Source organism: Odontesthes bonariensis, chromosome 1 (assembly GCF_027942865.1).
Source record: "Odontesthes bonariensis isolate fOdoBon6 chromosome 1, fOdoBon6.hap1, whole genome shotgun sequence".
Lineage (NCBI taxonomy): Eukaryota > Metazoa > Chordata > Actinopteri > Atheriniformes > Atherinopsidae > Odontesthes > Odontesthes bonariensis.
In genome coordinates, this window is record NC_134506.1 from 1,151,816 (window position 1) to 1,165,999 (window position 14,184).

At 47.2% G+C, this 14,184-nt stretch overlaps 1 protein-coding gene across 2 annotated transcripts in view; it reads right to left on the reverse strand.

Annotated features, from left to right (window-relative positions):
* Positions 1-14,184, reverse strand: part of arnt2 (aryl-hydrocarbon receptor nuclear translocator 2) — a 99,082-nt gene that overhangs the window by 24,222 nt on the left and 60,676 nt on the right. The window lies entirely within an intron of this gene.

Sequence of the window (14,184 nt, forward strand, 5' to 3'; positions counted from 1 at the left end):
GGTGATCTACTGGCTGGCACAGTCACTGCTCAGTTACAAGGAGTTTTGAGTCCATTTCTCCCCATGAGCCTCCACAGTGCTGGACAGACACCTCACTGGAGCCCATATTCCAACCTGCTCTGCTCTGCTTTGTCAGCTACAAATAACTGGCTGACAGGGAAAGAAGGAGCACACGCACCAATCAAAGCCACTAGGATGGCACCTCGATGAATTGGATTTTTTACAACATGATCTCTGGCCTAACAGCAGAGTATAAAGTTAGTCCTCTTGTAGGCCACTGCTGGGTTATATCATACAACTTGTTGCAGCAAAGACGCTGGAATTACATTACACTCATCCCATTAAATCTAATCAGTAGTTGCTTTTATTCAGAGCAACTGCATTTGGAGACAATGTGGGGTTCGGAAATTTACCCCAAAAATCTTCAACGTGTGAACTGTAGAAGTTGGGGATCAAAGCAGGAACCTACTGACTGAAAGGCAATACATCTATTGTCTGAGGCAGGGAGGCCCCTCTGTTAGTGTGCTGTGCTCAGTATGGTCGGCCTCTGGAACCCGAACCCATCAGCTTTGCTCACTAAAACTCCAAATGGTCCAAATCACTGGCAGCTTGACACATGATGTGGCCACAGATGTTCCAACACTCAGCCGCTGTTGGCTGGTGCAGCAGATCAGCTCTGCTTGAACTTGTTTTTGATGTGGAAGGTCAGTATCAGGCTTTTCATAAAAGCAGCAATAACACTGTATTGCTGCAGAGAAGACTGGTGGTTAAAGTGGAGATTTTGACCTGCAGGAGTGCTGGGAAGCATCAGAGTCCCTGTCCTTCAAAGGAAGACTTACACACATGCATGTTCATGTGCCACTAGTTTCACACATTGAGCCACAGTTGATTGGAAATTAAATACAACAAAATTCTGAGACATGTAAAAATATTTCATTGTGAGTGACAAAAACTATACAAGAACTTTGAAGGGAGACATCTCCACAGAGCACTCATTATGTCCTCAAACACAAAACTGAAGTGAATCCATCTGTTGTGCCTCCCCACATCAACAGCATCTGGGCTAAAAAGAAACCAGGACCAGGACCTACACCTGGGCAAGACGCCATGAATCTCTGGGGGAGAAGGGAGCAGTAGTCCGTGCACAGTTTCTTCATGTCGGCAAAAAACCTAAAAGAGAAGACCGTTTGCATGCAGGGCTGGGCTCAGGTCACTTCAGTTTCTTCACTCCACACGCCATGTTGTGGTAAAAAGTGTTGATTGTTTTGGACAAATGAAGGGGACCAACGAGAAGAGCCTCTGTGTGACACGTTTCCATTCACTAACAAAGCAAATCTGAAGCCATCTTTTAAATAGCAACCAAAAAGAAATATGAATGTGTCTATCCAATGGTTCATAGTAAATAAACTCAGGTGTGTAGTGTCACCAGAGGAGGGTGACACAGCTTTCATTGTTAGTGGTTGTAATTCAGTAGAAGACGTAGATGTTCGAAAAAAGCAACAATCTTGGAGGAGGAAAAAACAACATCCACAGAGAAAAATGGAGGTAACTCTTTGTCAAGAATTACTTTAATCTCTGAGACGCCAGCTCACCACAAGCAGCTGGTGAGTCACATCATTTTAATGTGATTTACAAAGTTGTTTCCTTTCCCCCAAAAAGGGCATCAAGTCTTCTTCAAAACAGAAAAAAAACATTCGGACCCACACAAGGTGTTACGCTGCCATGTTTCTACAGTAGCCAAGAATGGACAAATTTAGTTAGGCTGCTTCACTGTTAGATCTCACTAAATCCTACACATGTCAAACAGTCTTTTTTTTTTTTTAAACTTCTGCAGTAAAGAAATACAGACACAAGGCCACCTCCTGGTTCTGGTTCTGATGGCCACCCTTCCTGGTTCTGGTTCTGCCAGAGGTTTCTTCCTGTTCAAAGGGAGTCGTTTCTCTCCACAGTCGCCTCAGGCACGCTCAGGACGGGAGATTGGACCGAAGACAAGTTTCAGGGCAATCTGTTGGTTTCCTTAGCTAGGAAATAGTTTTTGAATTGGCTCTTTATGAATGAACTGGATTATTTTAAAAATAATTATGATTACAATGAATTGAATTCCAATTGGCTTGAATTGGACTTTATTATTTAAGTGCCTTGAGATTACATTTGTTGTATTTGGCACTATATAAATAAAGTGAATTGAATTGAATTGAATTGTGCTGCTTTGGTTGTATCTTCCAGTTCAAAGGCAAAGTAAAGCAAGTCCTTCCAGCTTTTCTGCTGATAACAAACAGGAGACAAACCCCTTATCAATGGTCCACAGCTATGTTCTCTTCATTTCTGCCTCATGCATTTCATACATGCTGTCAACAAAGGAAGCTTTTTGTTTCACTCCATGCCTTTAATTTATCCCATCCTTATGCAGTTAGATTGCAAATCAACAATGTTAACAGGGGCGGTTGGTGGCGTAGTGGGTTAAGCAACTGCCCCATGTACGGAGGCTGTGGTCCTCGCTGCAGCTGGCCCCCGTTCGAGTCCCGCACCGAGCGGCCCTTTGCTGCAAGTCTCCCCTCTCTCTCTGCCCCTTGCATTCCTGTCTCTCTCCAACTGTCCTATCATTAAAGGCATAAAAAGCCCCAAAATTTTTTTTTAAAAAAACAACAATGCTAACAGTTATCGAACCCATTATGAGCCAAGGTTTTGCCTAAAAAGCATTTTAATACCAGAGGGGTTCTTCTGGAAAACTTAAAGCTGTCTGCTAAAACATTTCATTTTGAAACCTATGATTGAAATAGAAACTAGCTGAGAAATTGTCATTAAATGACAGATTTTGCCTTATATTTTGAAAATCATCATTACAGTTTGTGTATTGAAAACCTTGATGCAATACATGCAACCTACTCTGCATTAGATAGTTGCTTTACTCATCCCCAGGGGGATATTCACAAGTTCCTGCAGTATTCACAAAACGGCAGTACAACACTACAAAGTCCCCTGTAGAGTGGAAAGTATAGACTAGAAAGCTGCAAGCAGCTGTGAGCGGGACCGAGGTGTGCGTACGTTGGGATGTGCGTACGTTGGGGCATACGCTGGACGTTGGAGCTGCAGCTCTGCCCACACTCACGATACCCTCTGCGTACGTACGAGCACATAATAACCCCAATGCGGAGGGGTTTTTGAAGATTTCTAGGGGGCGCCACTGAGCCATTTTGCTCCGCCCACACACGATACCCTTTACATACGTACGAGGTCGTCAGGGTGGACGTGTGTGCCAAGTTTCATGACCTTGCGATGATGATAAGGCTTTCAAATAACAAACGCCATCACACGATTTTCACCGCCTGGCCACGCCCACACCGTTCAGAGTTTGGAAAAGTTTTTCAATGAATTTTTCCCCCCATGTCTTAAGAGTAACCTGACCAAGTTTGGAGCTGTTACCATTAAATCTGTAGGAGGAGTTTGATAAAATGCGAGTTGTGGGAAAAAAAAAGACGTTTCCGACCACCAGCAGGTGGCGCTGTATGTGTTTATCACTATTTTATATGTACGCGTTCAGGCTGGGTCCAGCAATAACCGTATGAAGTTTGGGACAGATTGGATAATGTATGTGGAAGTTATAAGCGACTTAATTTTTTATGGCGAGTCATATACTTGAGGCATCGCCACGGCCACGCCCTTTGAGGTTTGAAAAAGTTTCTCCATGGTTTTTCCCCCCCATGTCTTAAGAGTAGCCTGGCCAAGTTTCAAGGTTTTTGCATTAAATCTGTAGGAGGAGTTTGATCAAATGTGAGGTGTAAAAAAAAAAAAGACGTTTCCAACCACCAGCAGGTGACGCTAAAGGTGGATGTCACTATTTTATATGTGCGCGTTCAGGCTGGGTCCAGCAATCACCGTATGAAGTTTGGGACAGATTGGATAATGTATGTGGGAGTTATAAGCGACTTAATTGTTTGTGGCGAGTGATGGCGAGTCATCAAACTTTGAGAAGTCGCCACGGCCACGCCCTTTGAGTTTTGAAAAAGTTTCCCCATGAATTTTTCCCCCCATGTCTTAAGAGTGACCTGGCCAAGTTTGAAGTCTGTAGCATTAAATCTGTAGGACAAGTTCAATCTTATGCAAGGCATGGAATCGGTCAAAAATGGCACAAAAATTCACTTTACATCCAAAATGGCCGCCTTCCTGTGGACGTGCGTCCGGGCATGATGAATGAGTGTACCGAATTTCGTCGTCCCACTCGAAACTAACCCAATGCGGGGACTATTTTTAAGCATCGTAGTGGGCGCTACAGAGTCAATGAGCGACTCCCAAAAATATAAAGTTTAGATTCTTTCATGTCGTCGACTGGCAGGTGGTAGAGATGCTTAACTCGAATCTTTTGGGCAATCCGGGCTGATCGGATCATTTCGAGGAGGGGATTCGAGTTATACGGATCACTTGAATCACTTGAGTCACTTATTAAAAAAAAAACAACAAAAAAAAAAAAACCTTTCTGCCGTTTAGTGGCTATGCGCCTCGCCTTTTTTTGTCCCATTTATCAATTCATTTTGATAAATCAAAGAGCAGCCTACGGCTACAAGTTCATTCATTTATTTTTGTCAAGTAATAATTCAATGGCATTTTATCTGAAAGCCAGACACAACAGCTAGTGTGTGCATTTACACAGCGACAAATGTGGTAGCATTAGGTGAGGCAATGCTGAGTTTAGACCTACAAGTAAACAACATGGAATGATCTTGCCCTCCCTATATCACTAAATGATTATTTTTCAACGACTGTACAAGATGCATGAAGCCACGCTAACCGAGCCTGTAGCGAGGTACAGAGGCTTCAGCAGTCAGATGGGTTGACGACAATCCTTGCTGCCGACTGGGCGCTCGCTCGTCAAGTCACGAGACAGAATCGAAACTTAAAAAGCTCCGAGTTGGTATGGATCCGCTACTTGCCCGTCTGACCGCTGAATCGCTGGCTCTGGGTGACTCAGCGGTCAGACGGGCAAGTAGCGAATCGTGGGGCTCTAACATCTCTGAGTCAAACACTTCGCTCGTACTGGAATATCTTTGGTATGTTCCTTATTATTACGCTATTATGTGTGCCAACTGCCAATAAATGAACAACCAGCAACACATTGTTTATGTGCTTGCAAAAGCCATAGACGATCGACAAAAACAAGGTATAACAAGCCAAGTCAACAGTAAACAGTCAGGGCGTAGAGTCCGTGCGAGATTTCGAGCCAGCTGAACAGAGGATCCGACAGGGAGTTGAAGCAGTAGACCACTCGCTGCTGCTACCGAGTTGGTCAAATGAAACGAAACCTAACAGGTGGTACGAGTCAGCGGGGATTCGTCCCTAGTACTGTAAGTAACGGACGGATCGCAAGTCAGGACGGATCAGTAGGGGGCATGGCTCACTTAACCGACAAACGGGCTCGTGACAAACGGGGCGGGAGTTAGGTTTCGTTTCACTCAGTGTGTGACTGTGTGTTCGTGACTGAACACCATGCTAGAGAATGACTGTAGCCTAGTAGGCAACTAAAGAGGGATATATATTCCGGTTTCATCATGTCTCTCACGACTAAGGTGCAAGAGCGCTGTAACTGCCATTTGTTGACATAATGAAATGCCGTCTAGCTCGACTTAGGCGGATCATTTATTTATTTATTTATTTTTTTTTTTTTTTTAAGGCGTTTCAAATGCATGCCACCATCCGGTCTGCCCGGGTGACGTATTTATCCGGGTTGAAAACCGGATAACCCGGATTTTGTTACAGCTCTAGCAGGTGGTGCTCGCAAAATTTCCTGAGTTTTCGCATACCTTTTGCAAAGAATAATAATAAGAAGATGACGGAAGAATAATAAACCTAGATACAATAGGGTCCTTGCAGTTTCACTGCTCGGTCCCTAATTATGGTGCATGGTGTGCAGTTGAGAACAGAACAATAAGGAATGTCAATGATCCTCCTAAGTACTACACAGCGCTTTTTTGAACACATTCATTCACCAAAGGACTCATCGTGGGGTTCAGCGTCTTGTCCAAGGATGCTTCAACATGTGGCCCGGAGCAGCCGAGATTTGAACCACCAACCTTCTGTTTGGGAGGTGACTGCTCTTCCTACAGAGCTACAGCTGCCTAACTTTGCTGCTCTGGAGCATTCAGGTGTGTGTCAATGCCAAGGAGGAAAGACATCAGCAATGATCTTAGAGAAGCAACTGTTGCTGCCCATCAATCTGGGAAGGGTTATGAGGCCATTTCCAAACTATCTGGAGTCCATCGTTCTACAGAGAGAAAGATATCAGCACAAACACCTCATACCAGCTGTCAAGCACGGTGGTGGAGGGCTGATGATCTGGGCTGGTTCTGCAGCCACAGGACCAGGTCCTTGCAGTCATTGAGTCCACCATCAACTCCTCTGGATACCAAAGTGTTCTTGAGTCAGATGTGAGGCCGTCTGTCCGACAGCTAAAGCTGGGCTGAAACTGGCTCATCAACAGGACAATGGGCCTCATGCAACAACATTTTCGTATTTCAATTATTCTAAATTTCTCTCACTTTTTTCGTACGAAGGTCTCGTACGAACACGCCACGTCAGATGGCTCTGGTATATTTGCAGCAGCACAGTCCTTGGCAATCTAAATTGCGATGTCAGCCATTCGTCTGTCTCCGCAGGACATCTACACGGTGTGAGCCTGTGCGCTAAGGCATCCAAAAGTAGCAAGTCAGCCGCTGGTTACGCTTCCCATTGACCTTGTTATATACAGAGTCAAATGAACCTTCAATTAGTGCATAATTTAAGACAAACAGCATCATTATTTATGTTTGCTTCAAAGTAATTAAATATACAATCCATTAGTCAAGCAAACTTGATTGGAATAACAGCGGACTAGTTTAGGAAACTCCTACGACAGGTCTGGATCACTCGTAAATTCTGTTCGTACCTGAAAGAAAACGTAAAATACGAAAAGATTGGTGAATGCGCAAATTCTCTTAACTCACTCGTACGCACGACTGAAGAACAAATCTGTGCGTACGAACGGTTCTTGCATGAGGCCAGCAGCTACCAGCTGCTGGATCAGGGGTTCACTTACTTTCTCACTCAATGCTGCAACCAGCTGCTGGATCAGGGGTTCACTTAATTTCTCACTCACTGCTGCTACCAGCTGCTGGATCAGGGGTTCACTTAGTTTCTCACACACTGCTGCTACCAGCTGCTGGATCAGGGGTTCACTTAGTTTCTCACACACTGCTGCTACCAGCTGCTGGATCAGGGGTTCACTTAGTTTCTCACTGCTGCTATCAGCTGCTGGATCAGGGGTTCACTTAGTTTCTCACTCACTGCTGCAACCAGCTGCTGGATCAGGGGTTCACTTAGTTTCTCACTGCTGCTACCAGCTGCTGGATCAGGGGTTCACTTAGTTTCTCACTGCTGCTACCAGCTGCTGGATCAGGGGTTCACTTAGTTTCTCATTCACTACTGCAACCAGCTGCTGGATCAGGGGTTCACTTAATTTCTCACTGCTGCTACCAGCTGCTTGATCAGGGGTTCACTTAGTTTCTCACTCACTGCTGCTACCAGCTGCTGGATCAGGGGTTCACTTAGTTTCTCACACACTGCTGCTACCAGCTGCTGGATCAGGGGTTCACTTAGTTTCTCACTCACTGCTGCTAATACCAGCTGCTGGATCAGGGGTTCACTTAGTTTCTCACTCACTGCTGCTACCAGTTGCTGGATCAGGGGTTCACTGAGTTTCTCACTGCTGCTACCAGCTGCTGGATCAGGGGTTCACTTAGTTTCTCACTCACTGCTGCTACCAGCTGCCAGATCAGGGGTTCACTTAGTTTCTCACACACTGCTGCTACCAGCTGCTGGGTCAGGGGTTCACTTAGTTTCTCACTCACTGCTGCTACCAGCTGCTGGATCAGGGGTTCACTTAGTTTCTCACTCACTGCTGCTACCAGCTGCTGGATCAGGGGTTCACTTAGTTTCTCACTCACTGCTGCTAATACCAGCTGCTGGATCAGGGGTTCACTTAATTTCTCACACACTGCTGCTACCAGCTGCTGGATCAGGGGTTCACTTAGTTTCTCACTGCTGCTATCAGCTGCTGGATCAGGGGTTCACTTAGTTTCTCACTCCCTGCTGCTACCAGTTGCTGGATCAGGGGTTCACTTAGTTTCTCACTCACTGCTGCTACCAGCTGCTGGATCAGGGGTTCACTTAGTTTCTCACTCACTGCTGCTACTAGCTGCTGGATCAGGGGTTCACTTAATTTCTCACTGCTGCTACCAGCTGCTTGATCAGGGGTTCACTTAGTTTCTCACTCACTGCTGCTACCAGCTGCTGGATCAGGGGTTCACTTAGTTTCTCACACACTGCTGCTACCAGCTGCTGGATCAGGGGTTCACTTAGTTTCTCACACACTGCTGCTACCAGCTGCTGGATCAGGGGTTCACTTAGTTTCTCACTCACTGCTGCTACCAGCTGCTGGATCAGGGGTTCACTTAAGATTCTCACACACTGCTGCTACCAGCTGCTGGATCAGGGGTTCACTTAGTTTCTCACTCACTGCTGCTAATACCAGCTGCTGGATCAGGGATTCACTTAGTTTCTCACTCACTGCTGCTACCAGCTGCTGGATCAGGGGTTCACTGAGTTTCTCACTGCTGCTACCAGCTGCTGGATCAGGGGTTCACTGAGTTTCTCACTGCTGCTACCAGCTGCTGGATCAGGGGTTAACTTAGTTTCTCACTCACTGCTGCAACCAGCTGCTGGATCAGGGGTTCACTTAGTTTCTCACTCACTGCTGCTACCAGCTGCTGGATCAGGGGTTCACTTAGTTTCTCACTCACTGCTGCAACCAGCTGCTGGATCAGGGGTTCACTTAGTTTCTCACTCACTGCTGCTACCAGCTGCTGGATCAGGGGTTCACTTAGTTTCTCACACACTGCTGCTACCAGCTGCTGGATCAGGGGTTCACTTAGTTTCTCACACACTGCTGCTACCAGCTGCTGGATCAGGGGTTCACTTAGTTTCTCACTGCTGCTATCAGCTGCTGGATCAGGGGTTCACTTAGTTTCTCACTCACTGCTGCTACCAGTTGCTGGATCAGGGGTTCACTTAGTTTCTCACACACTGCTGCTACCAGCTGCTGGATAAGGGGTTCACTTAGTTTCTCACTGCTGCTACCAGCTGCTGGATCAGGGGTTCACTTAAGATTCTCACACACTGCTGCTACCAGCTGCTGGATCAGGGGTTCACGTAGTTTCTCACTCACTGCTGCTACCAGTTGCTGGATCAGGGGTTCACTGAGTTTCTCACACACTGCTGCTACCAGCCGCTGGATCAGGGGTTCACTTAGTTTCTCACTCACTGCTGCTACCAGTTGCTGGATCAGGGGTTCACTGAGTTTCTCACACACTGCTGCTGCCAGCTGCTGGATCAGGGGTTCACTTAGTTTCTCACACACTGCTGCTACCAGCTGCTGGATCAGGGGTTCACTTAGTTTCTCACACACTGCTGCTACCAGCTGCTGGATCAGGGGTTCACTTAGTTTCTCACTGCTGCTATCAGCTGCTGGATCAGGGGTTCACTTAGTTTCTCACTCACTGCTGCTACCAGTTGCTGGATCAGGGGTTCACTGAGTTTCTCACTGCTGCTACCAGCTGCTGGATCAGGGGTTCACTTAGTTTCTCACACACTGCTGCTACCAGCTGCTGGATAAGGGGTTCACTTAGTTTCTCACTGCTGCTACCAGCTGCTGGATCAGGGGTTCACTTAGTTTCTCACTCACTACTGCAACCAGCTGCTGGATCAGGGGTTCACTTAGTTTCTCACACACTGCTGCTACCAGCTGCTGGATCAGGGGTTCACTTAATTTCTCACTGCTGCTACCAGCTGCTTGATCAGGGGTTCACTTAGTTTCTCACTCACTGCTGCTACCAGTTGCTGGATCAGGGGTTCACTGAGTTTCTCACTGCTGCTACCAGCTGCTGGATCAGGGGTTCACTTAGTTTCTCACTCACTGCTGCTACCAGCTGCTGGATCAGGGGTTAACTTAGTTTCTCACTCACTGCTGCAACCAGCTGCTGGATCAGGGGTTCACTTAGTTTCTCACTCACTGCTGCTACCAGCTGCTGGATCAGGGGTTCACTTAGTTTCTCACTCACTGCTGCAACCAGCTGCTGGATCAGGGGTTCACTTAGTTTCTCACTCACTGCTGCTACCAGCTGCTGGATCAGGGGTTCACTTAGTTTCTCACTCACTGCTGCTACCAGCTGCTGGATCAGGGGTTCACTTAGTTTCTCACACACTGCTGCTACCAGCTGCTGGATCAGGGGTTCACTTCGTTTCTCACACACTGCTGCTACCAGCTGCTGGATCAGGGGTTCACTTAGTTTCTCACACACTGCTGCTATCAGCTGCTGGATCAGGGGTTCACTTAGTTTCTCACTCACTGCTGCTACCAGTTGCTGGATCAGGGGTTCACTGAGTTTCTCACTGCTGCTACCAGCTGCTGGATCAGGGGTTAATTTAGTTTCTCACTCACTGCTGCTACCAGCTGCTGGATCAGGGGTTCACTTAGTTTCTCACACACTGCTGCTACCAGCTGCTGGATCAGGGGTTCACTTAGTTTCTCACTCACTGCTGCTAATTACAGCTGCTGGATCAGGGGTTCACTTAGTTTCTCACTCACTGCTGCAACCAGCTGCTGGATCAGGGGTTCACTTAGTTTCTCACACACTGCTGCTACCAGCTGCTGGATCAGGGGTTCACTTAATTTCTCACTGCTGCTACCAGCTGCTTGATCAGGGGTTCACTTAGTTTCTCACTCACTGCTGCTACCAGCTGCTGGATCAGGGGTTCACTTAGTTTCTCACACACTGCTGCTTCCAGCTGCTGGATCAAGGGTTCACTTAGTTTCTCACACACTGCTGCTACCAGCTGCTGGATCAGGGGTTCACTTAGTTTCTCACACACTGCTGCTACCAGCTGCTGGATCAGGGGTTCACTTAGTTTCTCACTCACTGCTGCTTCCAGCTGCTGGATCAGGGGTTCACTTAGTTTCTCACTCACTGCTGCTACCAGCTGCCGGATCAGGGGTTCACTTAGTTTCTCACACACTGCTGCTAATACCAGCTGCTGGATCAGGGGTTCACTTAGTTTCTCACTCACTGCTGCTACCAGCTGCTGGATCAGGGGTTCACTTAATTTCTCACTCACTGCTGCTGCCAGCTGCTGGATCAGGGGTTCACTTAGTTTTTCACTGCTGCTACCAGCTGCTGGATCAGGGGTTCACTTAGTTTCTCACTCACTGCTGCTACCAGCTGCTGGATCAGGGGTTCACTTAGTTTCTCACACACTGCTGTTACCAGCTGCCGGATCAGGGGTTCACTTAGTTTCTCACACACTGCTGCTACCAGCTGCTGGATCAGGGGTTCACTTAGTTTCTCACTGCTGCTACCAGCTGCTGGATCAGGGGTTAACTTAGTTTCTCACTGCTGCTACCAGCTGCTGGATCAGGGGTTCACTTAGTTTCTCACACACTGCTGCTACCAGCTGCTGGATCAGGGGTTCACTTAGTTTCTCACTGCTGCTACCAGCTGCTGGATCAGGGGTTCACTTAGTTTCTCACACACTGCTGCTACCAGCTGCCGGATCAGGGGTTCACTTAGTTTCTCACTGCTGCTACCAGCTGCGGGATCAGGGGTTCACTTAATTTCTCACTCACTGCTGCTACCAGCTGCTGGATCAGGGGTTCACTTAGTTTCTCACTCACTGCTGCTACCAGTTGCTGGATCAGGGGTTCACTTAGTTTCTCCCTCACTGCTGCTACCAGCTGCTGGATCAGGGGTTCACTTAGTTTCTCACTGCTGCTACCAGCTGCTGGATCAGGGGTTCACTTAGTTTCTCACACACTGCTGCTACCAGCTGCTGGGTCAGGGGTTCACTTAGTTTCTCACTCACTGCTGCTACCAGCTGCTGGATCAGGGGTTCACTTAGTTTCTCACTCACTGCTGCTACCAGCTGCTGGATCAGGGGTTCACTTAATTTCTCACACACTGCTGCTACCAGTTGCTGGATCAGGGGTTCACTTAGTTTCTCACTGCTGCTACCAGCTGCTGGATCAGGGGTTCACTTAGTTTCTCACTGCTGCTACCAGCTGCTGGATCAGGGGTTCACTTAATTTCTCACACACTGCTGCTGCCAGCTGCTGGATCAGGGGTTCACTTAGTTTTTCACTGCTGCTACCAGCTGCTGGATCAGGGGTTCACTTAGTTTCTCACTGCTGCTACCAGCTGCGGGATCAGGGGTTCACTTAGTTTCTCACTCACTGCTGCTACCAGCTGCTGGATCAGGGGTTCACTTAGTTTCTCACTGCTGCTACCAGCTGCGGGATCAGGGGTTCACTTAGTTTCTCACTCACTGCTGCTACCAGCTGCTGGATCAGGGGTTCACTTAGTTTCTCACACACTGCTGCTACCAGCTGCTGGATCAGGGGTTCACTTAGTTTCTCACACACTGCTGCTACCAGCTGCCGGATCAGGGGTTCACTTAAGTTTCTCACACACTGCTGCTACCAGCTGCCGGGTCAGGGGTTCACTTAGTTTCTCACTCACTGCTGCTACCAGCTGCTGGATCAGGGGTTCACTTAGTTTCTCACTCACTGCTGCTACCAGCTGCTGGATCAGGGGTTCACTTAGTTTCTCACACACTGCTGCTACCAGCTGCTGAGTCAGGGGTTCACTTAGTTTCTCACTCACTGCTGCTACCAGCTGCTGGGTCAGGGGTTCACTTAGTTTCTCACTCACTGCTGCTACCAGCTGCTGGATCAGGGGTTCACTTAGTTTCTCACACACTGCTGCTACCAGCTGCTGAGTCAGGGGTTCACTTAGTTTCTCACTCACTGCTGCTACCAGCTGCTGGGTCAGGGGTTCACTTAGTTTCTCACTCACTGCTGCTGTGTTTGGTCTCAGTTCATGTTCAATAAATAATTCCTCTAATGTTGGATTCATTTGTAAGAGCTGGTAAGGATCTCTTAAGGACCAGCAAGGAGAAAAAGTGGACGCATTACATTTCTCTTATATCATAAGAGCAGACATGACACATATCCCCTCAAAATAAAGCAGGATAATGTCGTAAAGCACAGGAGGAGATTGCTGTTGTTTTTCAGTCAGCACAGACTTGCTCCTTACAGGTGGCTCCATTCCGCTCTCCTTCCATGAGCCATTTGGCAGAGAATGGATGTGAGATGGATGTGGAATTTCAACATGTGTCTCCTTTCGCCATCTGTAATCCATGAGTCTGTGCGTGTCGCCTGATGGCCTTTGCTTGCAGTATTGTGTCCAGAACATTCCACAGGATTATTTTTAGTGCTAGGAAGTGGACCATAAGTCAGTGTGTGTGTTCCACCCAGAAACATTCCTGCGTGAGCTAAAATAAGGGCATTAACTCCATGTTGTTGGGTTTCATCATCACTTCACTTATTTGCACACTTGGCTTCTTGACACCCATGAGCAGCATTCTATTCCTTGTCCCCACAAACACTGCACATGTGTGCTGATGTGTACATCTCTGGCACTGCATGTTCCCAGTTTCAATGCACGACATTTGGAATGGCCCTGAGGTACACCACAAGTCGGCTGAGCCCCTGAGGAGGTAAAGTTATTCAGAGTGACTGAAAAGGGTGTGTTAGAAAGATAGGAGAGCAATAGTAATGAATCATTCATTTCCACCCAGGACTCTAAACAATGGAGGAGGATATTGTGATCCACTTAAATGTAAAAGAACTCAGATTGAGGAGTCGTCTCTATCTGCACTCAGCAGGAAGTCATCGGTCACCTGAACAAGAGCTGTCTCTGTACTATGAAGTGTTCTGAAACCAGACTGGAAGCTGTTAAAAACACTGTCATCTCACAAATGACATCAACTGTGCAGAGACGACTTTCCATTGAATGTCAGTTTGGAGATCGGTCTGTAGTTACTTAAAGATAAGGCGTCCAGATTGGCAACATATTTAAAATGTCTGGAAAAGAACCAGAGGACAGAAACATATAAAAATATTTTCGATAACAGGACTGACTGCAGGGGATACTTCTTTAAGCAGCTGAGTGGGTACAATTTCTACAGTGCAGGAAAAGGAGGCCATATGGGAGATGTTACACTGACTCCGGAGAGGAAATCTGTTAAAACTCTGTCGAAGAGTCA